Source organism: Vulpes lagopus, chromosome 16 (genome assembly GCF_018345385.1).
Source record: "Vulpes lagopus strain Blue_001 chromosome 16, ASM1834538v1, whole genome shotgun sequence".
Taxonomy (NCBI): domain Eukaryota; kingdom Metazoa; phylum Chordata; class Mammalia; order Carnivora; family Canidae; genus Vulpes; species Vulpes lagopus.
Window position 1 is genome coordinate 54,942,880 of NC_054839.1, and position 26,481 is coordinate 54,969,360.

The window sequence follows — 26,481 nt, forward strand, 5'->3', positions numbered from 1 at the left end:
TCCAACAACCTTACATATTAGCTCATGAACTCTATTCTCAGTTGTCAGTGTGTAGGACAGGGCCAAAGCAAGGAGCAAGTTCAGACACGCTCTGAGATGCTTCCCTCCTCTCATTTCTCTCAATTCCACTCAGCAATCATCCAACAACTTGATGGCTTCTTCTAAATCACAGAGTCTGTAGGAATACAAAATGGAAATAAAATAGCCTAAACACAACTAAAGCCCAGAGTCTCCAGAAAGGGACCGTATGTAGGATAATTCTTCCCAATCCTATCATTTGAGACTTTCCATTTGTGATATACCTAATCAGTCTGTTGGAATAAGGACTGGCTCAAGTTCTTGCTGCTTTTCCCTGAAGAAAATTCATAAGAAGGTGAATTCTGAGATACAAGTCATGTGACTTTTACCAGGACATTCCCTCTTGGAATTTGTTCCTTTTATGGTAATAGGAGGTAGGGAGGATTAAAACCAGGATCCCAAATCACAGGGCCTCCCCTCCCCCACCCAGAAAGCCCTGGACTACCTGATGGTTTAAGTGCCTCTATGCTTCAAAATTCTGAGGTGCTTTTTGTTTGAGCAGCTTTGGTAAAGGTCATGATACTTTGACTTGGTTCCAGGCTACATGTAATTAGCCTTTTATTTTATAAATCCCTAAAACAATGATCCTCAAGAAAATCCAAAAGACAGAAAAACACATGAAATAACAAGTTCCTGAATATCTACTACCTTTCCTCCTTCAATAATTGGCTTGTGTTCATAGTTTGTGAAACAGCTGTAAATCATCTGTCTCTTATCTTCTTCATATAATTACAAATCTCAAGATTCTACTCCACGTAAGGAAGCAGATCTCCCCCCCCCCCCCCCCCCCCGCAGTATGACAACTATTGAAATTGCAGGCAGACTCAATTATAAAGATTTAGGACAAAACCTTAAAATTGAACTTGCCTTAAAGAAGAATACATAATTTAAAACTCATATAATCTATGAACCTACATAATCAAACTTCTTATCAAAATTTCTATCTTAATAGAAATTCAATTTCTTCTTTTAAGTTAGGCCTCAAAAGAATTAAACTACATGAGGAAGAAGGAGAGGAAAAAAGTGTTGAAAAAAGGGCTTGATATGCTCTCCCAAGGTTACTGATCAACGTCGAGAAAAAGAGAAATGACCATGAATATACATTTCATTTTTCTGGATGTGAATTAACTGGGCTGTCATCTTTACTGTGTTCTTCCTCATGGGAAGGATTGCAAAACAACTTGCCAACAGGATCTCAACTACCTTGGAGCAAGGGAAATGGCATCTTCCATCCTGGAGTTCTAACAGGAAATTGCTTTGAAAGAGTTGATCAGGCTCTTTCACATGACACCTGATTCATATCCTTGACAGATTTAATTTTCAACGAAGAGGGAGCTCATTAATGTTTCTCTGAAATTTCCCTGTATATTGAGAGCCAATTCCCCTGACCTTGGCTTGCTCATCCTTGTGCAGCATCTTTAAGAAAAGTGATCTTGCCATATTAAATGGCTTTTGACAACCAGAGCCAGGAAAGTTCTCTGGCACATTTGGACTCTAACTGGGGTCAGTGTCCAACATCCTGCAAGCACTCCTGGGGATCACAACAAAGTTTCCATCTTCTCTCTTGTTTGCATTACTTCCTGGGAAGGTTCAAATTAGGCAAATGTCAATATTTTGATGCAGTGACACGATAAATATCCACAGTTAGGACTTGCAATTGCATTTTTGAAATGTTAGACTGCAGGGGGTAAGAGAAGCAAATAAAACAAACTGAACACCACAAAGAAAAATCAATTAAGAGCCTTGAGGAGACGTTCTAGAGATAATCTGTAACAGAAAAAACACTTCAACCTCAATATGTTCAAAACTGGATTTATGGTCTTCCCTCCAAAACTTGGCCTTCTTCCTGATTCTTATCTTGAGAATGGCATCACTGTTGGACACATTTGCACAAGCAAGAACCCAAGAAGACATTCTTGATGTCTCCCTTGCTCTCAGTCACCATGTAGAATCCTTCACCGAGTCTTGTTGCTTTTTACCTCTTAAATGTCTCTTGCATTTCACTCCTTTCCACCTCTGTGTTTCCATCATCATGGTCATCTGAGGAATGCTGAATTGTTTAGCCTCCTCTGTTGACTCTGACCTTCTACAATCCATTCTCGTGCCACAGCGAGAATAATCTTTTCCAAACTTAAGTCCAATGACAATATAAACCTGCTTTAAGGGACGCCTGGGTGGCTCAGCGGTTGAGTGTATGCCTTTGGCCCAGGGCGTGATCCTGGAGTCCTGGAATCGAGTCCCACATCAGGCTTCCTGCAGGGGGCCTGCTTCTCCCTCTGCCTATGTCTCTGCTTCTCTCTTTCTCTCCGTGGTCTCTCATGTATAAATAAATAAAAACTTAAAAAAAAAACCAACTACTTTAACATTCTTGATTGCTTTCCAGTTACTCTCTGGATAAAGTCCAAGATCCGTAATGTGGCCTACAAAGTACTCAGTGTTCCAGCTTTGCCTACCTTGCCAGCTTGACTTTGAGCTACTTTCCTTCATTCACTTTGCCTCAGTCACTCTCAGGCCTCCTTTCAGCTCCTCGAACTCACAATGCTCCCTCCTACTGAGATCTCTGCAGGTACCGTGATGCCTGCTGTGTCAGCTGTTTGCTTCACCCTTCCACATTCACTCACCTAATTAATCCTCCTACATCTTTTAGATCTGAAATCAAGTGTCCCGTCTTTTAGGAAAGACTTCAATTCCCTCAGTTCAAGTCATGTTCAATGTTCTAGAATTGTCTTCCTTTCCTGCAGAGCACTCAGCCAATGTGCGATTTTACATTCATTCACCTGCTTATTTGATTATTATTTGTGTCTCTTACTCTAATGCAAGTTCAGTCCAACAGGGACCATGTCTGATTTTTCCCACTATTGTATTTTTTGTTGTTGTTGTTCTATCAGTTTTGGGAGAAATATGCTTAAAAGCTTCCAGTGGTTGTAGATTTGCTTATTTCTCCTTTAATTCTATCATTTTTTCTTTACATATTCTGAACCTATGTTATTAAATACTACAAACTTAAGACTATTCGACTATTCTATTCTCCTAGCGGATTAATCCTTTTATCTTTTTATAACTTTTTTTTAAAAAAAGATTTCGTATTTATTCATTTGACAGAAAGAACAGGCAGGGGAGACAGGCAGGGGGAGAGGGAGAAGCAGACTCCCTGATGAGCTGGGAGCCAATGTGGGTTTGATCCCAGGACCTGGAGATCATGACCTGAGCCGAAGGCAGACACTCAACCATCTGAACCACCCCAGTGCCCCTTATCACTTGTAAATGGTCCCTTTATGCCATATAATTTACTTCGTTTGATACTACTATGCCAATGCCACTTTTTTTGGTTAGGATTTGTAGAGTGTGTCTTTCCTTATTCTTTACTCTTATTCTTTCTGTATCCTTGTATTTAAGATGCTTCTCCTGTAAGTTTTATACTATTAAGTCTTGTTATCTTTAATGCAGTCTGACAATATACATTTAAAAAATTATTTACAATTGTCAATTATATTTAAACAAATATAATTGCTGAAACATTTGGGTTAAAATTTGCCATCTTACTATTTGTTTCTTCCAATTAATCCCACTCATTCTACGTTCCTTTTTTCCCCCCTTACCTTCTTTTAGGTTAATCAAGTAGGTTTTACTACTCTACTTTTTTCACATCTTGGCAGTTACGAAAACTTTTGGCCTTCTTTCAGAGGCTAGTTTAGAGATTCAGCAAGAATCTTGACTTTACTAAAGCATAATATACAACAGTATATTTTTATCAATTCCTGTACAATGAAAGGACATTTAAACACTTTGACTTTTCTTCATTTTGAATTTTATGCTATCATTGCCATTTATTTTAATTCTACATATATTTAAAACCCCATGACAGTATTAGTATTATTTCTATATAGTTAATATTTACTTAGATTTCCCTGCATATATATCTTTTCCTTACTATTTTTTCTTTCCTATAATTTTTGCTGTCATTTAGCTTCACTTTTTTTCTGCCTAAAGACCTCTTTTGTGTATTTCCTTTGTGTTTCTCAGTGCCCCTCCTCCTTAGAAGCCATGAACTCCAATTTTGTCCCATGAGATTGCTGAAACCTCTCTGCAGCCACTTATTATCTTACCCATGCTTCCTGGAGAAAGTAGAGCAGCATGTGAATCTGACCTCTTCTCATTTACCTTTGCTCTGGAATCTTGTCTACTAATGCCCTTATCGCCTTGGCAGCACTTGTATTCCTTCAAACAGATTTCCTTTTTTATTTTTTTAATCCAAGGTTTCCCAGTTATCCCTTATGGAAGGGTCTAGTCTGATAGAAACTAATCTATCATAGTTGCAAAGAAATGTGTGTCTTGAAATGACTACGATTTATTGAGCATGGACTCTGAGGCCCCCGTCATTTTCTCACAATGTTCTGAAGTTTTCCTCTCTGGTACTCTTCACAATTTGTAACTAATTATCTTATGTTTCTTTATTTAACATCTGACTCTCCCTTTTCAGTCATGAGTCACATGACTCATGTGACTCACATCACATGACGTCACATCTGTTTTGTTCAACTTGTTATCTAGCTCATAATCAGCAACTCAATAACTATTTTTAATGAATGAGTGCAGACTTTTGGGCAAAGATTTTTATTTTTTTAAAGATTTATTTATTTGAGAGAGAGAAAGCGCGTGTATGCACACATGCACACACAAGCACACATGAGTGAGTGGGGGGAGGGGCAGAGGCAGAGGGAGAGAGAAACACAAGCAGACTCTGCACTGAGCTCAGAGCCCAACCTGGGGCTCAATTTCATGAGCTGAGATCATGACATGAGCTGAAACCAAGAGTCAGCAGCCCGATGGACTGTGCCACCCAGGTGCCCATGGGCTAAGAATTTTATATATATTATGTCATTCAATCCTCACCATAAGCATGGGAGGTAGGTATTGTTATCTCTATTTTAGAGAATAGATAAAGGAAAAAGAGACAAGTGCACCACTCCCAGTGTTACCAAATATTGGATGTTCTGTAAAACTCCTCTTCGTGGGCGTTTAAATCATTAAATTTTTGCAACCTGCACATGCAGCCAGCTTATTATTTTTTAATATGCAGGCTGTTAAAGCATCCTTCAATTCCTCCTCTTCATTTTCCTTTTTCTACTTTTTCGTATTCTGTATCTTGCTTTTTAAAGCCTTTGATGCTCATCAGCATTTCGTTAGCAAGTGAACTAGAAAAATTAAAGATGACAAAACTCACCACAGCTGGGCAAGGTGTCTGTGCTCCAGTTTACCAAGAGAGGGCACACACTCTCCTCCCCTCATGCCTCAGGGGACAACTTTGGGACCTGGCCTCATTTGTTTAAAACAATTTTTTTTTAAGTTGTTTCATTTCATTTTTTTAAAGTAGATTTTATTTTAGAAGAGTTTCAGGTCCATGCAAAACTGAAGAGAAAATACAAAGTTTTTATGTACCCTCCGCCCCCCACCCCCCCATATACACACACTCAACACAGAGTGGTACATTCGTTATCTTCAATGAACCCATATTGGTTTACTCATTTTTATCCTGCTGTCTGAAACCATCTGGGATTGTGTGTTTGCTCAATTTCAGCCATCTTGTATGAAGAGTCCTCTTTTGACCTGCAGTTAAAATGTAAAAATCTCTGCTGCTTTGTCAGCATTTATTCTATTCCTAACGTGCTGCAGTACAGTTCACTTACCCCTGAACTTTGGCCCTTCTAGCACATTTCAGTGTTTGCATGCTCAAAACCAGGCAATTAACTCGAATACCTCATTCTTAAAGGAAATCAGGTACAACCTCTGAAAGTCATAAATGATTACACTGTCATGTTGAGTCTGAAACCTTTGCGATGCTGTGCTCACCCATCCTGCCCCATCCTGCCCACCAGACCAGGCTCTGGCTCGGATCCTATCAGATCCATGAGCCTGGCTTAATAGACTCCATCCCACAATTTTTTTTTTCTCTTTGTCACTGTATCTGGTGTCAAACTGCCCTTGAGAAAGTCATTAACTCCCTCTGAGCTTCAGTTCCCTCATTTGAAAGTGTGGATCAAAACACTTCCAGACAAATCTGTAGGTAAATTTAAACGTACCTTAAAGTGTCCATGCTCAACACATAGTAGATATGCAGCAAACACCAGTACTCCCGCTCTCCTTGCCTGCCCAGGTGTGTCTGGCTGGTAGGTGCGTAGTATGAGAGACAAGACTATAAAACTATATAAAAATGGGCTTGGACATAGAGAGCAGCAGAGTAATACCTCAGTGACATGAAGTCGTTTCTGGATTTGTGACCAAATCCAACCTGTCATAGGTCATCCAAGACCCTACATAGCAGAGCCAGGACTGGAAATCCAGGTACAACTCCATCCAATGGATCTCTGTCTGCCTTGTAATGACAGTTACTATGATGAAACCTGAGAGGAGGAAAATTACTCTTCTATATGGTGCCTGTGCTTTGTGTATTGTTAGCCTCATTCGAGTCATGGCTTCTGGTCCCAAACAGGTCATTCCTCCCCTTGTGAAGCTGCCTCAACCTGGCTCATGCCTTCTTGTGAGAAGCTCTTTGGTGTGGCTGGCAGGCCTTCAGCACTATCTGCTTCTGTTGAGAAAAAAAAAAAAAAAACTGAGTGAGGAATTCAGCTGCACTTTGGACTCGGCCCTTTGACCTGAATATAGAGCAGGAACTCCAAATCTCTGCAACCTAGAGAGGGAAGCATTCCAGCAGCTAAGTGACTTTCCAGCAAGGAATGTCCCTTAGTGAAGCCAGGGACAGACTCTTCAGCCCCCCTGCTGAAGCTGCCAACTTCACTTAGAAAACCAATTCCCCCTTTCCTAGCTAACTCCAACAAGGCTTGCAGGAAGTCTCCAGAAAAGGGTCACCCCTCTAGAACACTGATGCCCTCTTCTGACTGGGCCTAGGGCCTCTCTTGGTGTCCCCTACCACATCACTGCTTCCCCCGCTGTGATATTGCTGTTTGTATGACTCCTCTGCTAAAACCGTGAGCTGCTTAAGGCCAGAGATGGGTCTTCCTTCTCTAAGAAACCCCAGTGCTACAAACCCTTAATAACTGTTAGTAAATAAACAAATGAAGCTGGCTAGTCCAAGCCTTTATGGGGAATATAAGAGCAGAGTTCAGACCTGAAGTACAGAAAGGGTCAGACACTGCCCACATCAGGTTCCAGAAACTTCTTCCCACCTTCCTTTATCCCCAGGGTGTGATCCTTTCTCAGCCACTCCCTGCAGTATCAGAAATATTTTGGAATATCTGCCTTCATCTAGGGAGTGGGACGGTACAGAGGAGCCCAGCTCCTTGCTTTGTATCCATGCTTCACTCTAGAAGGGGGAGAGCAGAAGGGCCAGGCCTGCTCTTCCCTGCAGGGAAGAAGAAAAAGGAAGTTTCACGTTCCTGCTTGATTATATTTGTTTCAGGCAGTTATGGCTAAGGGTGCTCATGATTGAGAAACAAGAATCAGAGGATGCTTCCTTTCCATTCGATAATGTATCCATCAGAGTGACCTCCTTTAGTTGGTAACAGGTTTCAAAAGTACAGGTAAGAGGCAGCTGGGGAACCTGGCACAGCCCTGAGCAGACACGGCCCAGGGTGGGAAGGCAGAAGCTGGGGAAGGAAGTTCATGTCCCTGAAGCAGTATGACAAAGCAAGGGGTGAATGAGTGTGCGTGGGGTTGCTTGCCCAGCCCAGCCATGCCCTGCTCAGCTTTCTCCTCTGTGCCATCCCCTGGGGCTTGGAGGGCGGCCAGGGGCTGCTGCAACCACGAAGGTGGGTTATTTGCCCACTCAGCTCCTCTCCTTCACAGATCCTACCCCTGCGGGGTGCACAGCTGGCTCGGGGAGGGGGGGTGGAGCCTCCTGCTCGGGTGCTGCCCTCGGCTGCCCTTTCTCCTCCGTGTGCTCTCTCTGCTACTCTTTATCCAAGGATTCCCTACACAGTGTGTGGAGCAATACTTCAGAGGGAGGGTTTGTGGCCAGACAGACTCCAGGTTGCACTTAGGCTAATTACTTGGGCTCTCTCGGCTCTATTTTTTTTTTCTTCTCATCTGTAAAATAAAGAGCCCTACATTGCAGGTTGTCGTGATGATTAAGCTGTGGTTCTCAACCCTGGCTGTACATCAGAATTCCCTGGGGAGCCCTAAAATGCCAATGCCTGGGCTCCATCCAGATTAATGAAATCACAGCCTTTGCGGGATGGGCCCAGGCATCAGTATTTTAAAGCTCCTCAAGTGATTTGTATGTGCACCAGGCTGTGATGACAGTAGAGGTAATGTATATGACCCGAATGACATAATGCCTCCAGAATGTAATATGCCATTAATAAATGATACTAACATCGCTATTATTACTCTTATTATTGCTGCCCTGAATCTTACTTCTGCCAAGAAATGAAATCTGATTCTGAGAAGATCTGCTTATATCCCAATGTAAATAGCAGAGCACATATGAGTGATGATTGCTGGCCTCTGAGCTGCTCAGGGTAACCATGAGAGCGCCTTGAAACAGACAGTCTGCTGTGAAGACTCCGGTTCTTTAAAATATGTGCATGTGCTCACACCTCCCCATGGCGTGACCTCTCATCGGGCACACTTTATCCAGCCTGGGTCTGTGCCAATACAAACATTTCCCGTTGAAACCAAGTGCCTTGTTTCCAGGTGCAATGGTCTCCCGGGAGGCAGCTGTCAATTTTCGCATCCCGAATTACCTTTGCTCTGCTGTAAACAGTTGAGTCATGATTGGTCCTAGCAAGTCAACTCACAAATAGTCCTGGGCTATCTTGTCTGTGGCGTAGGCTGTTGAGACAATGCCCTTGGTGCCTATGAGGGAGTCATAAAGTTGGGCTTGACACTCTTTAAAGTTATCTTTGTTTTCTGATTGTTTGGCTAGAGGGACTGGTGTTGAGTTATTCCTGGCTTCTTTGGGGCCCTGCGATGATAAGCATGATGATAAGTGTAATTGGGGTGGAAGGAGGGCAAGCAGCCCTTCATTAGCTGAAGCAGTGGGTCAAGCAGATTAGCTCAGATAATTGACACGACAACCTTCTAGTTCCACTTTGGATATCGGTTCCCTTCTTTTTTCCAAACTAAATATGTTCTGGGTGTTGTTTGCAGAAGGGCAGGGTAAAGATTAAGGTTTCTACATATCTCATCCCTATCTGGGTGGTGGTGGGAGGTGGTAGCTTTGGTTTGAAGCCAGATATTTAAATTTCCCTCAAATCTATTCGTTACTTTGTTTCCAAACCACTCAAGTCTGGGCCAGAATCATCAAGACATGAGGTATCTATGCCTCCTACCAGGATTCCCACATTCCCTCTTGCCTCATGGAGCAGCCAGAATGATGCTTCCTAATCTCAGATCAGATCATTTCACTCCCCTGCTTGAGAACTATTAAGTCTCACCCTTTGACAAGGTCACCAGAGTCTAGCCACCATCTATCTACCTTGCCATCTCCTGTAGCTACAGGTAGGGGGATATGGTTCCTCTCATCTCCAGACTTCTTTTCCTTCCAGGGTTGTGGAGCCTTATTCTTCAACCTGCCTGGAGCACTTTCTCAAGTGTAACTAACCCTAGAATCCTTCATTTTTCAGCTTTAATTGTACTTCATGAGGGAAACCTTTTCTTCCTCTTCTAGGAGTTCCTGCCACATGACTTCCTCATGCTCAGGGTTTCCAATGCTAACGCTTCTCGGGCTTTGCTGTTACCATTTGTCTAACCAGAGTTAAAGTTCCATGAAGGAGGGACCTCATCCATACCCTCCCTGTGCACCCCCCAACTCTATTCTTAGCACCTACTGGGTGTATGTCATTTAGAATGAGCCCTGTAAGTACTTGCCAAAGGCAGATATTTGTCATCCTTTCAAAAGGTCTACTGGGAAAGGTCAAAGCAGTAGAGTTTCCAAAGGAGGAGGGTATCATCCAGAGCATAAGCAAGACATGTTATCTTTTTGCACAGTGATCAAAATGTCAAAAGCTACCTATAATGTGTAAGAAACAATATAAGATATTTTTAACAACTTTATTAAGATATAATTAATATACAAAAAGTGAAACCAAACCACAATGATATTTATCACCTCATACCAGTTCGAATAGCTATTATTGAGAAACAAAAGCAAAAGACAACAAGTGCTGGCAAGAATGTGGAGAAAAAGGAACCCTTGCACTGTTGGTGGGAATGTAAAATGGTGCAGCCACCATGGAAAACAATACGGACGTTACTCAAAATATTAAAAGCAGAACTACCCTATGATCCCAGCAATCACACTTCTAAGGATATATCCTATTAGATATTTTAGTTATAAGAAATACACATTTTATAGGTATGTATCTTTTTTCAAAAAATTGTTTGCTAGATTGTCAATAAAGTGAGGCCACTGTTAACTGCTTGCAAGAATGGGCATCATAGCGGACAAGGCACAAGAGCCATATGTGGTAGATGCAATTATTACTCAATCTTGAGGATAAGCAAACCAAGAATGAAATAATTTGCCCAGTGCTGTGAAGACCACATTTGAAACCAGGTTCTTCCATTCAAGGGCAAGCACCTATTGCACCATCTCCCTTGGAAGTACCTACCACCTCCCAGATTTTAGGTCTCACACATTTGCAGGAAAACATCATGGGCTGAGGGTGTGTAATAGATCTTACATCCTCTTTCAAGAATTGGAGCCATTGCTCATGCCCCAGAACATAAAAGGGAGGGGCTTGATTTCTTAGCTCCTTGAAATATTTCTGAAGAGTTTACTGTATTATCAGTGACTAAGTAATAGTGGCCATGAGGAGATATGAAAGTGTTTCATTACAGATGATATCATCTTTAACTTCATTTATAGGGCTCAGAGCTCTGTGGCTTCCCACCCGTTTCGTGACCTGGAATTGTTGTTGATCTGCAAGTGCCCTGTGACTTTGGGGAGATGATGATCAATTGACACAGCCACAGGGTCCCCTTGGCAGGATCTGAGGAGGCCCGCAGTGTTTAGCTGTTTCCATGCCAGCCTCCTGGTCTGGAGAATTCACACAATGCTCTGCCTCTCCAATTTGAGTCAAGAGCACAATGGGAATGTTATTACAGTCCTTTCCACTCTAATTGAATTTCCTACAAGGGGCATCTGCTGGATTTTTTTCTAGTTTTGCTGGCGCCTCTTGTATGGTCAGTGCAGATCCACTGCCACTGAATTGTTATTTGCCTATTAATTGTTAAAGGCATGTAGATGCTCCGAGGGTTCAGCTGCCAATAATACTGCAATTATTACTATTTATTAGTTGGATGTCCTCTTCCCCTTGCTTTGTAGGTCTTGTGCTCCCAATTTACTGGGGTCATATTGACTTCCACTAATAAAATCATATCCTCTATCTCTAAGTCTGATGACAATTCCTGTTGTAATTAAAACTTTCCCAACATCTTGAACCTGAGAAATAGATTATTCTTCCACAAGGAGCTCAAAAATTATATATATATATTATATATATAATATATATATATCCTCCTTTTGACAATACCACACTTTTGTGGTGTGTTAGACATATTATATACACTCATTTAACCTCCACAACATCCTTATGTATATTTACTGTTATTGTGTCCATTGTATAGGTAGGAATACAGAACACACAGGGTTTGCTTGTTTGTTTTTATGTGGCTTTTGTTTTGTTTTGTTTTTTTAACTTAGATTCATATTCACTATTCTTTTTTTTTTTTTTTTAAGATTTTTAACTTATTTGAGAGAGAGAGCTCAAGCAGTGGAGAGGAGCAGAGGGAGAAGCAGACTCCCCGCTGAGCAGGGAGCCCAACGCAGGGCTCCATGCCCAGGACCCCAGGATCGTGGCCTGAGCTGAAGGCGGACACCTACTGACTGAGCCACCCAGGTGCCCCTATGTGATGTTTCAATGTCACACAACCAGTAAGCAGCAGAACTGGCATACAAACTCATGGGACTTTAAGAGCCCACATGTTTAACCACCGTGCCATGCTATTCTTACTTCTCCTGTACTGTTTTTAACTTGAGTCATTTTATCCATTATTGTTGTAGCCATGAATACTTGACTACTTGTTTATCAAAAATATGGTCCCAAGTGATTAGGAGGTTATTTTTCAGCATCATTCAATTTCTGTTGTATATGTTCTCCCCCGACCCTTAGCTTACATCAACTATGCCCACATACATTCCCAAAATTCAGGTGTATATAAACTTTGGTGCATTTTCCTTTCCATAGGATCAAATTGTTCTTTCTCATACACAATCACCTTACCAATTCTTCCAGGGTTATCTAGAAACTATTATTTGTGAGCCTCTTTGGAAGTTACAGTGACTTTTTTGAAAAGGGAGAAGTTTCTCTGATAAACCTAGAATTCCAGGGAAGGTATATACAAGGTCAAGAGGGCTGGACAGATGGTGCTTGTCTCTTCAAATAGGTTAAAATAATGTCTGACGCCTCTTAGAATTAGTTCATTTCACCATGGAAACTAACCACATGACAAATTGGGCTGGATAAACATATTCTCCACATCTCTTGGAGAAGAAGCAGCATGCTATTTCCCTTCTGTGACAATAACCAGGCAGTTGTATGTACTATGACAAGCAGGGAGCCTGCGCCAAGCTTCAGCCTCGCCCCTTACTAGTCTTGCAGCCCTGGGCACATTACAACCTCTTACAGGCTTGTTTTTTATTTCCTTAGCATGAGCTTGACCATACCTGTTCTCCCTCTAGACTCTTCAAAGTGTCAAATAAATTAACACGGGAAAGCTGCCGAGCACGGTGGCTACCACACACTAGGCCCTCAGGAAATGTGAAATAGAAACCCAACGTGCTAGTGAGGCTCTCTTGAGATTCCAGGAAGTATCTAAACATTCTTCCAGTAAGATGCTTTGTTAAAATGAATGCATCGCTGGGTCTCAGATCCCCACATTTCCGGAGGTAGAGCAGAAGTGAAGTTTCAGTCACTGCATAGAACAGCCAAAAAATGATATGGAAAAAATAATTTGAAGACGGTCCGAGAAACAAAAAAGCTGTCTCTAAGAACCATTTTCTTTCTCCTAGATTTCTTTCTTTCCTTCCTGGATTGGGGGGAAGGTAGGCTATTCTGTTTTCTCAAAGTTAATTTAGTTAATGTTTTTACAGTTGGACCACTTAAGGTTAGAGCAGTGGGGATAATAGAGACTAACGATCATTTGATAACTAGACCAAAGTGTAAATCATTGTAACTATTACAGAATAAAATCCACTCTCCCAGGGACAGTGACTATTATATGGACAGAACCCAGAGAAAACACTTTAACAGCATTGTTTGCTGAATAGAATTCCTGTAACTAAATCAAAAACATATTTTCATGGGCGATCTACCAGGGCATAGAAATAATTTTGTTATTACAGGCTCAATTTCTAGAGATGATTTTGTGAGAGGATTTGCGAATGATCATTTTTGTCTTTTAAAGATAAATGTTGATGAATATACCGAGGAGTCAACTATACTCTTCGGGACCTGTGTGAGACTCAGACTTGACACCCCTGTGATCTGTGTCTTTCTCCCCCAAGAAATAAGAACCTCTTCTGTGTATCTGTGCTATTGTAATGAAACAAAATTCTACTTTCTGCCATGCTGGGTAGTAGAGTTGGAGGGGCAGACTCCACAATGTCTGGTCTTCTAACCCTCTGCCTTCCTCTCCCTATAGGTGCTGAGGCTCCTGACAGAAACCCATCCACAGAACCGCTGCTCCCAATATTCTGGACTTCCAGAGAAGTTACTTTTATTTTCAGTGGCTCACAGGTCACTAGAAGAAGGTGAAAGATAATTCTGTATCTCTGCAACTATTTTGCTTCTTGAGAATTATTTGTTTATGAAAACAAGACAGGAGGGGAGTTTGCTTGTGACAGTGAAAGAGGTCTAGGATCAATTATTTTATTCAGCAGGAGCAACACTGACAGCTACTACAGGCAGCTACTTGAGACCACTGCTACTTCCCTGTGTCATTGCCCATCTAGATGTCATGGTAGATGATAAATTGTGTGTAGGTGTCATTTTGCCTTTAGAAAAAATCACCTAAGATATCTCCTCTAGTATTCATTCATTCATTCATTCATTCATGAAATATTAATTGAGTTCATACGAAGGGGCAAAGGCCTATGCCATTTGCTATGGTGATCAGAGCTAGGGTCATGGTAAGGCAACTGAGGCACTGGCCCGAAGCACAACATTTAAGGGGATGCCAAAAACTTTGGAATCAAGATAAGTAACACTTTAACGCAATACATTTTAAAAACTCAAAATGAATGCAAAAATCTCTGATGACCAAAATACCAAAATTTCCCATAAAAGCAGAATCAGTAACAGTGCTGGGCCATATCAGAGCCTGAGTCAAAAGAAAAATACTCAAAGGAAGAGGGAAAATAAGGAAAATACTGATCCCACCTTTATGGGAAGTTTTGATGCTTTGTTCATGGCAAAATCATGGACTTTTTTTTTTTTTTCATGGACTTTTTTTTTAAACCAATACTTATTTTTTTAAATGTTACATTACATTATTTATTTTGACTGGGTTTTTAGCCCCTCCCCTTAATTTTGCATCAGACACAAGTCCCTTATCTTACACAGTCCCAGCCCTGATGGGAAGATGAAGATCTTTGATCATTTTAAGCAGTGATAAATGCAAGAAGAAAGATTATGGAGAAACGTTATAGGAAATGAGAGGAAGAAGAGCTTATTTCCACGGTAGAGGGTGTGGGGGTCAGTGAAGGCTTTAGACAAGGTTGTACTTAAACAGGATCTACCACACTCTGGCATCATAGAGCATTAGCAAAGAGAAGATCCCAGAAACCCAATCACACTTCTAGGTAAAGAAATAAGCATTACTAGATCAGAATAAAGGAAAGGAATCCACAGGCTCTAAGTGGATAAAGCACGCCACATGTTGATGAAAGTGTGTGTTTATACAGTGCAGGGCATGGGAGAGTCCTTCCTGTGGCAAAGGAGGAGGCCTTGGGGGGATGGATTCATTGTACAACACCTTTATATAAACAAGACCCTTTTTTTAGCTCTGTGGGTGAAGACAGAAGCCAATGTGAGTGGAAGAGAGTGAATAAATCATGCTTGGGAATGGTGAAGAAGACACCTTGCACCTATAAGGTGTATTCATTCACCAAGTGATTCTTGCCTCAAGGACTAGCTTCTGATGCACCAAGAGGCTTCTGTTGTCAAGCTCTCGTTATTTTTTTTTAATTTTTTTATTTATTTATGATAGTCACACAGAGAGAGAGAGAGAGAGAGGCAGAGATACAGGCAGAGGGAGAAGCAGGCTCCATGCACCGGGAGCCTGACGTGGGATTCGATCCCGGGTCTCCAGGATCGCGCCCTGGGCCAAAGGCAGGCGCCAAACCGCTGCGCCACCCAGGGATCCCTGTTGTCAAGCTCTGATGAGTGTCCACACCAAGGACAAAATTCCTTATGTGGAAAACCAAACTTTTATAAACCATAATTATGCAAACACGAAGGAGAAAGCGTGAATTCAGAATATTCTAAAAATTCATATCCAAGATGGAATCAGGGCTTGACTAGAGGGTTTGATTTCAAATTCTGTAATGCATTCAGAGTCCACCATCCTTGATTTACTACTAACCACCTTCAAGTGATCAAGTTCAGAAGCAAAGATTTCAAGAGGTTGTTTTGGCCCAGTTTTCTGTTTTGAATGAGTTGAGTCATGTGTGAATTTATATCAACCCAGCCTGGAGGGGCAGATTGCTGGCATAGAGAAGGTGCTCAGTATGTGAAATGAAAGGAAGTGTTAAAGATAACTAGCAGAGATCACCTAATGCACAAAAAATCCAACCTGAACTGTTTTGAGGTAAACAGTGGTATGGTTACTGCAAGCAATTATCTGTTGAAGTAATAAATGAAGAACACAAAACCTACAGGTTGTATTTTTCTAAAGTTAGTTCACGGTTGTGTTATATTTAATTGGGGGGCGGGTGGAGAATTAAGCCACCTGAAAATGATATCTATGTCATTTGATGCCCCAAAGGACATTCATATTTCTTTGCCAAGAGGAGCCATACTTTTTGCTTTTAACTGTATAGATTTAACACCCATATCACGAAGGACTCTACTTTCTCAGAAAACCACATGATCCAGTGACCAGACCACTAAAACAGTCTACCTTATTTAAGAATGAAATAGTTGTGGCCTAATGGGTATTAATTTAATTACTTTCAATAGTGACAGGAAATAGGTTTTCACAGACTCCAAGGACATGAGCATTGAAAGAGAGTGTGGCCATCGCTTAGTCCATGGCTTTCCCCTGACCTCAAAGGAAGCCAGCTTAAGAAGAAAAAGATCCGTGAAGAACAAAACGTTTTCCAGGAAATAAAAGTGTAGAAAGTGTGCATGATTTGCTCAGAGTCACACATACCTAAGGGATGGGTTTAGAATACAGCTCCTGACTCCGGGTTCCTGACTTTTCCTGTTGTGCTCGCACAGGGCACACCAAACCCAAACAGAGGCATCTGCCATTGCAGTGTGTGAATGTCCACCTGTTGGGGGTTTTGCCCTACTTGGCTAAGTTCAGTGCTCCCCAAACTTTTTTTAAAACAGGACACACATACAGTGTCTGTGAGCACACTGGATTAACACTCAGGGGCTTGGGTCTTTGGAACCTGGTCCAGATACCCTAAGGGGTGAGAAGAATCCCTCTCTCCATACACCGGTATGTAACCCATCACTGTGGGTTCACAGGCTGGGAAGCTCTAGGCTCTACAGCCCAGCTGGCTACTTTTCTGGAGAAAATTAATAGAGAAAAAAAGGACTTTGACCTGATCATGTTCTAACTATGCCTTCAGTGCCATTTTCTAACATTTTTTCAGTAACAAGATCTAGGCATGTGGGACAGGGCTGCCTAATCAGCAAAGTCAGCAGAGCCTTATTCTAGTAAGGCACAGAGCCATATTATTTCTACTCCAAACAATTTTCTTAGCACCTATTTGGACAACTGCCAATTCTAAAGGCTGTGGTGAACATGAAAGTGAATGAGGTCATTAAATAAGTGTCTGATCAATGCTGTCAAAGATCAACCAGTTGTGATCAGAGCACGGAGAGGCCTCATAAAGAAGGGACATCTGGACCGTCTTAGGAAATGAGTAGGGTTTCAATAAGCAGAGGGGAAAAAATGGCCATCAAAGTGAAAGCAACAGACTGGACAGAGAATTTCCCCATCGAAGTGGGAAGATTCACGCCTCGTTAAGGGAAAATTTTGCCTTGTGGTTTGCAAAGAAACAGCAGCCATGAGTAGGCATATGGGACAGATAGGGTGAGCCAAGATTATGGAATGCCTATGGTGCTCCACCAGGGAGCTAGGTTTTCTCCTACATTCATTCCTAAGACAAGATATTAGACATTCATTGGATGTGAGACACTATGGTATGCACGGGAGCTACAAATGTGAAATTACAGTCTTGGAAGTAAGAGAGAGATGTAAAGAAATAGTGTTACAGTACTATGACTAGAATCCACATTAGAAATAATAGGAAAAACATAGAAATAGTAAACTCTTTATGGAGCTTAAGAACAGCTCCATGGACAAGGGAGGAAGGGGCATTGAGTTTAAGATTAAAGATTTAAGAAACTGGACTGCTGGGCCGGGAACATGATTACAGCTACATTTTAGCAAGATTGGCCTCACTGGCCAATCAGGTGGTATGGTTTGGTGGAAGGAGTGATCAGAGATAAAGATCTTGGTTGGAAAAAAAAAAAGATCTTGGATGGGGGGCCATTGCATGTTCTGGGAGAGAGACAATGAGAGTAAAGGCAGTGGTGTTGGAAAGATGGACATCAGTGGATTTGGCTGCTCCCAGTGTCAAATCAGAGAGTGCACTGCATAGCAGCTACCTACTGCAAAGTCTGAGTCATGCAATTAACCTATTAAGACCAAAGTTATTTCTCTACCAGCTATGCAAGAATGCCACCAAAGTCTAATTTAATCAGACACTCACAAAACTTTCCCCATCTTGGTAATTATGGACTGTCATTTATCTACTCAGCCCTACATAAATGACTCCTCTTTCTAAATACACCCCTTTTAAGCCCATCTCCTGTCATTTTAACTATGAACCTTTACCTATCCCTCTGCTCCTTGTTTCCAAAGTAAATAAATCTTTCCAAAAATTTATGGGAAATAGAGTAGTGATCTTCAAATATCTTAAGACTCAACCATGAGGATGAGATGCATTTATTTTTTGCATAAATGGAAGGACAAATCTTTCTGCCTCTGACCCCAAGGGATTTGCTATATATTGAGATAATAAATCCAGTAAATCAGCAAGATGATATGCACCCTTATACAATGTTATAGCTCAGAGATGAGTGTAGAAAGATATTTTTAAGAAACTGACTTAGAGAACAGGGTGAGGTGAGAGAAGTTTGGAGAAGCTACTAAACGTGTGGAATCAGGAACAACATTTTTCCTTCTCCATGTATGAGAAGAAGGTCCCTGATGATGGGTCATGGGAAGGTGAGCATACAGGCTATACTGGAATCAGTGAGTGAGATTTGTGCCTAACATGGTGCAATTTTTCCACAGTAGTCACTCAATAAATATTTATAGAAGCAAATTTCAATGGGACAGATTTCAGATGAATATGGGGAAAAACTTTTCAACAATTAGAGCTGTCCAACCATGATGACTAAAGAAACAAAAGAGCTCTCTAACCATCTTTTCCTCTCCCTCCTCCTCCTTCATTAGCAACACCAACATTATGATTGCAATTACCACTGCGTGGGAAAGACCATACCAGAACTATAAGGGATACAAAGTCTCAACTGCCAAGGAAATGATAATTTACTGGGAGGTGGGAGGTGAGGGAGGACAGGGACAAAAGACCAGAGAACTGGAGATAATAAGAGAAATTACAGTGAGATAGAGCAATTTCTGTTCATTTTATGACAGAGGATTCAAAGGAAGAAAAAATTCCATTTGATTGAGAGATTCAGTAGAGAAGTTTTTGGAGAAGGTTGAAAAGGATTTTGAAGGATAGGTAGCATTTAAAAAAAATTTTTTTTAAGATTTTATTTATTTATTCATGAGAGATGCAGAGAGAGAGAGAGAGAGAGAGAGAGAGAGAGAGGCAGAGACATAGGCAGAAGGAGACACAGGCTCCATGCAGGAAACCCAATGTGAAACTCAGTCCCCCGATTCTGGGATCATGCCCTGAGCCAAAGACAAATGCTCAACTGCTGAGCCACCCAGGTGTCCCAGGATAGATAGCTTTTTTTTTTTTTTTTGATAGATAGCATTTTAATAAAAACAAAATAGATGATCAAAGAGAAACACAGGCTTCAGTTGTATATCAGCTAAGGCATTGGGTTCAGATAGTAGAAAGCTTGCTGGGGTCCAACAGTAAGGTTTATCAGGGGCTCAAGCGAGGCATTCACACTGGATCTGGTAACTTTTTAAGGTTCTGTTACAATAAAATGATAGTATTTAAACTGTATTTTGGAGATACTCACCTGGCAGCAATTAAATGAAAAGAGTATTATAGAGAAAAGAGGCAGGGAATCAAGTTGACAGAGGCTAGTCCAGAAGTAATTACCTGAACAAAGGATGGAGAAGAGAGACCAGGCCTGAGAGAAGTATTGGATTGTGAGGCTGGCACTAAAAGGGCCCTGAGGTCCTGAGTCTGGACAACTCTAGGGAAGTTAGTTCTACTGATGGAAACAGAGCACAGAACAGAGCATCCCAGGAAAAAAAAAAAGAAAAGATAAAAAAAGGGAGGAACATGCAGAATTTTTCCTTTGGAGATGCTTTGAAATAGGCACCCACCATATCTGCTTTGTTTAGATTTTAAGCACATCTGAATAACAGATCTTTGGTACCTTTAATGTAGTTTATTACCAAAAAAAAAAAAAAAAATGATGGAAGTGCTGAGGTTTGCAAATGACGTGCTATTTTATATAAATGAGCATGGATCCAAAGTTATGGCTCTAATAGCCACACAGTGTTCACTTCACTTGCATTCTGACAGGTTTTCATAAGCGGAGGAGAAAGTAATGTAGATGTAGCAAATTTATCACAGCCCTGAGTACACCCGGGGGAGCGTATCGTTCACTAGAACAAAATATGCCATTTATTTCACATGTGAAAAGTGAACCACTGGCTTAAGAGATTAAAGCCTATGAATTTCTTTGCACAGTGTCAAGGATTGTTGAGTAACCACGTAAGACATGATCTGACCAAATCACAGCCCTTCTTCAACCGTTCAGATCTGAGGGCCCTTTGTGCTCTGTTTGTCCATCCAGCAATCGCTTGGAAGAACCTAAACTTCTACTTCTGTTCTACGTACGTATACACGCATGATTCGAGTTTTACAACTCAGCCTGGCCTGGCATTGGATTTAATGCGGAGCCATCTTTAACTAATGGGGGCAAATTATGAGTATCAGGAGCATGGGCTGTAGGGTCAGTCCTTGGTTTGAACCTTGGGGTCCCCTCTTAATAGCTTCTAGAAAATAAATCAGTCACCTAACCTCTCTGTGCCTCAGGTTCCTCAACTCTAAAAAGATGAGAGTATCACTCTCAGGAGGTGGAGGTACGTGCGAATTAGAAGGGATGGTGGTTGCCCAGGGTCTAGCATGGCACTAGCAGTAGGAGGTGCTCCATGAAGAAGGCTTCTGTCCAGTTTCGCAGCCCAGCCCCAGAGCCCAGATCAAGATCAGGCTCGAAGCCATAAGGCGGATGGGAAAGCCAACTGCCAGTAAACCAGGCTTGGCCAAACTGCTTACTAAGAGGAAAAGGGACTTTTACTTTAGACACAGTTTTAAGGAGAAAAATTCTTTTTCTTTCAGCCAATACATATATATTTAGTGTGTGAAGCGTTAGCTAAATCTACTCTTACTATTGTTTTAAAAAATTCAAGCAACAGCAGACCAGAAATTGAGAAATGCAGACCTCTGCAGACATGCTAGCTCAGCTGCACTGCCTATCCCATGATGCTTTCTGCTCAGAGATTAACTGTAACGGTTTCACTACATTTCGCACTTTCCCATTTAAAATGGCATGTGGCTGAGCTAGTGCACTTAACATATAGCTATTCCCTATTTTGATTTCCATTTCTAGTTGAATGCCATAGAAGATATTGGACTATTTCCTGTGTGAGCTATAATCAATAATTATAATTTTGCTGTGTAAATTTACAAAACAAATGACCCACAAAAGCATGGGTTTCTTTTTTTTTCATTTTTTATTTTTGTATTTTTGTATATTTTTTTATTGGAGTTCGATTTTCCAACATATAGCATAACACCCAGTGCCCATTCCATCAAGTGCCCCCCTCAGTGCCCATCACCCAGTCACGCAACCCCCCGCCCACCTCCTCTTCCACCACCCCTTGTTCGTTTCCCAGAGTTAGGAGTCTCTCATGTTCTGTCTCCCTCACTGATATTTCCCACTCATTTTCTCTCCTTTCCCCTATAATCCCTTTCACTATTTTTTATATTCCCCAAATGAATGAGACCCTATAATGTTTGCCCTTCTCCTATTGACTTACTTCACTCAGCATAATACCCTCCAGGTCCATCCACGTCAAAGCACATTTTGGGTATTTGTTGTTTTTAATGGCTGAGGAATATCCCATTGAATACATAGACCACAGCTTCTTCTTTTTTCCCCCACTTACTATTTTATTTTTTTAAATTTTTTATTGGAGTGCAATTTGCCAACATTTAGCATAATACCCAGTGCTCATCCCATCAAGTGCACCCCTCAGTGCCCATCACCCAGTCACCCCAACCCCCCGCCCACCTCCCCTTCCACTACCCCTTGTTCGTTTCCCAGAGTTAAGCGTCTCTCATGTTTTGTTACCTTCACTGATATTTTCGCTCATCCTCTCTCCTTTCCCTTTATTCCCTTTCACTAATTTTTATATTCCCCAAATGAATGAGAACATATAATGTTTGTCCTTCTCCTATTGACTTACTTCACTCAGCATAATACCCTCCAGTTCCCTCCACATCGAAACAAATGGTGGGTATTTGTCATTTCTAATGGCTGAGGAATATTCCATTGTATACATAGACCACAGCTTCTTTATCCATCATCTTTCGATGAACACCAAGGCTCCTTCCACAGTGTGGCTATAGTGGACATTGCTGCTAGAAACATTGGGGTCCTGGCATTTCATTGCATCTGTATCTTTGGGGTAAATCCCCAGCAGTGCAATTGCTGGGTCCTAGGGCAGATCTATTTTTACCTCTTTGAGGAACCTCCACACAGTTTTCCAGAGTGGCTGCACCAGGTCACATTCCCACCACCAGTGCAAGAGGGTTCCCTTTTCTCCGCATCCTCTCCAACATGTGTGGTTTCCTGCCTTGTTAATTTTCCCCATTCTCACTGGGGTGAAGTGGGATCTCATTGTGGTTTTGATTTGTTTCCCTGACGGCAAGTGATGCAGAGCATTTTCTCATGTGCTTGTTGGCCATGTCCATGTCTTCCTCTGTGAGATTTCTGTTCATGTCTTTTGCCCATTTCATGATTGGATTGTTTCCTGGGTGTTGAGTTTAATAAGTTCTTTCTAGATCTTGGATACTGGCCCTTTATCTGATACGTCATTTGCAAATATCTTCTCCCATTCTGTACGTTGTCTTTTAGTTTTGTTGACTATTTCTTTGCTGTGCAGAAGCTTTTTATCTTGATTAAGTCCCAATAACTCATTTTTGTTTTTGTTTCCCTTGCCTTCATAGAAGTATCTTGCAAAAAGTTGGTGTGGCCAAGTTCAAAAAGGGTGTTGCCTGTGTTCTCCTCTAGGATTTTGATGGATTCTTGTCTCACATTTAGATCTTTCATCCATTTTGAGTTTGTCTTTGTGTCTGGTATAAGAGAATGGTCTAGTTTCATTCTGCTGCACGTGGCTGAAGTGCAACCAATTTTCCCAGCACCATTTATTGAAGAGACTGTCCTTTTTCCAGTGGATAGTCTTTTCTGCTTTGTCGAATATTAGTTGACCATAGAGTTGAGGGCCCATTTCTGGGTTCTCTATTCTGTTTCATTGATCTATGTGTCTGTTTTGTGCCAGTACCACACTGTCTTGGTGATCACAGCTTTGTAGTACAACCTGAAATCTGGCATTGTGATGCCCCCAGCTCTGCTTTTTTTCAATATTCCCCTGGCTATTCGAGGTCTTTTCTGATTCCACACAAATCTTAAATTTTTTTTTTAAATTTTTTATTTATTTATGATAGTCACAGAGAGAGAGAGAGAGGCAGAGACACAGGCGGAGGGAGAAGCAGGCTCCATGCACCGGGAGCCTGATGTGGGATTCGATCCCGGGTCTCCAGGATCGCGCCCTGGGCCAAAGGCAGGCGCCAAACCGCTGCGCCACCCAGGGATCCCGATTCCACACAAATCTTAAGATGATTTGTTCCAACTGTCTGAAGAAAATCCATGGTATTTTGATAGGAATTGCGTTAAATGTGTAAATTACCCTGGGTAGCATTGACATTTTCACAATATTGGCATGGGTTTCTAACCAGTTGTGTGACCTTAGAAAATCTACTTATCATCCTTGGTCTCAGGTCTTCAGCTGAGAAAATAATGTTTCATTGTTATGAAAATTAATTGTTGGGAGGAATGAAATGTGTATGCAAATTTTCTGGTATAATCTCCTTCCAAGCTTCCTGTGATAAGACAAGATAATATTAACTCAGTTCTAAATTTTTAAAGTTCTGAATGTGCCACAGCTATTCTAAGTGCTTTCTACGCCCTAACTAACTCACTTCATCTTCTCAAAGACCCTATAAGCTGGGAACTATGATTATCCCCATTTTAGAGAACAGAAAACTGAGGCACAGAGAGGTTAAGAAATTTGCATAAGATCACTTACAAGTAAAGGGAAGGGGATCAAGTCCAAGTAACTGGTTCCAGAGATTGGATTCATATGTTCTATGGCTTTTGTTAAATTTGGGCTCATGACAACATTTTTGGATGATTCTATATATCTATGATCCTTATGTTTTTATGAAGGAAGGTAAGACTCTATCAATAGCATCAAAGTACTAGATAGAAGTTTAAATTTTCTTTTCATTTGTCTCTTTTCCCAGGTAATACTGCTAGACCCAAATCAAGTCAGTAATGGCTGCTCATCCCCCACCCCCTACTTTGCCAAATTTGCTCTTCACTTGACCAAGGTATCAGAGAAAAACAAAATCTGTGTCTTGAGTCTCAAATGACTTGCTTTTCATTCCCACCTGAGGGAGCTTGTACATCCTCTTCATCCTGGGTTCTGGTTGCATAAAGAAGGTGTGCATTTTGTTATTGATATCAATAGCTCCTCCCATGGATTTATTGATTTTATGTTTCAATATGTGTGTCACCTCATTGCCCACTGTGGGTTTTCTCTAATATGTGGGTCTGGATGTAGAAAATCCAGAAGGATCCCTTGATTTTCACAGACACGCATGCACACACATGCACACACACACAGTCTTTATATATACTTTATTGTAATTTATATGTACTTTATACCCTTTAGTTGGATAAATCACGTTTACATCATACTGATGCAAACAAATAATTTAAAATGATATGACATAAATATTCTTTCCATCAACTGAGACCTACTACTCTCCCCTCTATTCCCATCCTCACCAGCAAAAAGCATTACAGGTTCATTGTTTTTGCATAGACCAGTTCAACCCTCTCTCTCTTTTTTTTTTTTATAAATTTATTTTTTATTGGTGTTCAATTTGCCAACATATAGAATAACACCCAGTGCTCATCCCGTTAAGTGCCCACCTCAGTGCCTGTCACCCAGTCACCCCCACCCCCTGCCCACCTCCCCTTCCACCACCCCTAGTTCGTTTCCCAGAGTTAGGAGTCTCTCATGTTCTATCTCCCTCACTGATATTTCCCACTCATTTTCTCTCCTTTCCCCTTTATTCTCTTTCACCATTTTTATTCAGCCCTCTCTTGATTCTATTTTTTCCTTCCATAACTTTTCTGAGGCCTAACCTTCCAGCTCATCCCTTCACATCAGGCTGGCTCATCAAAATAGGTGAAATTTTAAAGCCAGCTGCTGAGATAGCCCATTTTCACCCTATTCTGTTACAGTAAGCTTGTCCACAAACCAAGGGAGAGAATGCATTTTTGTGGACAACCCACCTTGACTAATTGGTAGCAAGTGCCAACATTCCACCTTAAATCTCTTTCTTACCAGTCCAGGCAGCTGCCTCTTGTTCTACATGTGGAAACCTCGGGGGCAGGATTCTTCTAGCCACATAATATTCCATCCCAGAGATTTCACTGCTTCTTGGTGAAGAAGCTGTTTCTAATTGCCCCCTCTCCTGAGGCCACTGGCTGGAGGGGAAGAGAGATGATGGGAGACAGGAGAGTCCGTGCCGTGGACGCTACTCAGCACTTTGGGGTGAGAAAGGAAGGGTGCTGATGGAGAACGAATAGGCAAAGTTGAGGGGGCACCACTGGAAGCAAATCAAAAGGGATCATGGAAGCTTCTGGTAGCAGTGAGCCCTACAAGAATAACCTAGAGATCGGGAATCGGGTCCAGGTCTCTTGGATGATCACCTCTGTTTTACCCTTGACTAAGCTGTAGCGAACTAAGATTTTTCTCTCCTCTCTTCTATTTGTGTTACCTCGTGGTCAACATTTCCAATTAAAATTTATTTAACACCAAGCATGGGGGAGATGTCTGGAGAAGAGATTAAGAAGAAAAGCTGGACCCTACTCTGGAAAACTTCTGGGGTCTTTCCCAAAGAGCCTGCTGATTCTTCAGGAACCTGTGTGCTGGGCCACTTGAAAACTTGGGCCACAAGTACAAAACTCATTTAGCTCAGATTCGGTCCCCACTACCTTCAAACCAGGCTAATAAAGAACACACTAGGAATTAGTGAAATCTCCAATTCTCCCAGGTACATGGACTTTGGCACACAATGGGAATGTATTGGTAAAAATTAAAAATGCCTCAAGAATGTGTACACTTGCTAAGTGGAAAGCGGCTCAGCCCTGCGAGTGCTGCCTGCCCCTGGGAACGCTGAGAGCCCGGGTGCCGGGGGACAGTGAAGTCTTCCAGCAACACCAGACTCAATGCCATCAGCCAGTTTCTCCTGATGGAAACCATTTTGCCATCAAAGAAAAATTACATTTTCCCCTCGTTTAATGATGTGGACTTCTGCTAAATTAAATGTGCTAGGAGGCTGAGAGCCAACATCTATAAAGGAGAAATCTCAGACTCCTGTTTTCTGCTGATCTGTGCTTCCTTGAAAACAGACACTGGGTGATGGAAAATGTGGTAAAAGTTTTAACGTTCCTGCTGAAAGGAAAAACACCTTTTCTTTCCTTTATGTTGGCCAGCCACACCTGGCAAGGCAAAGACCAGCTGAGTGAAAAGTCATTTGTGCAAAATCCAGCTGAGCTGTCAGTT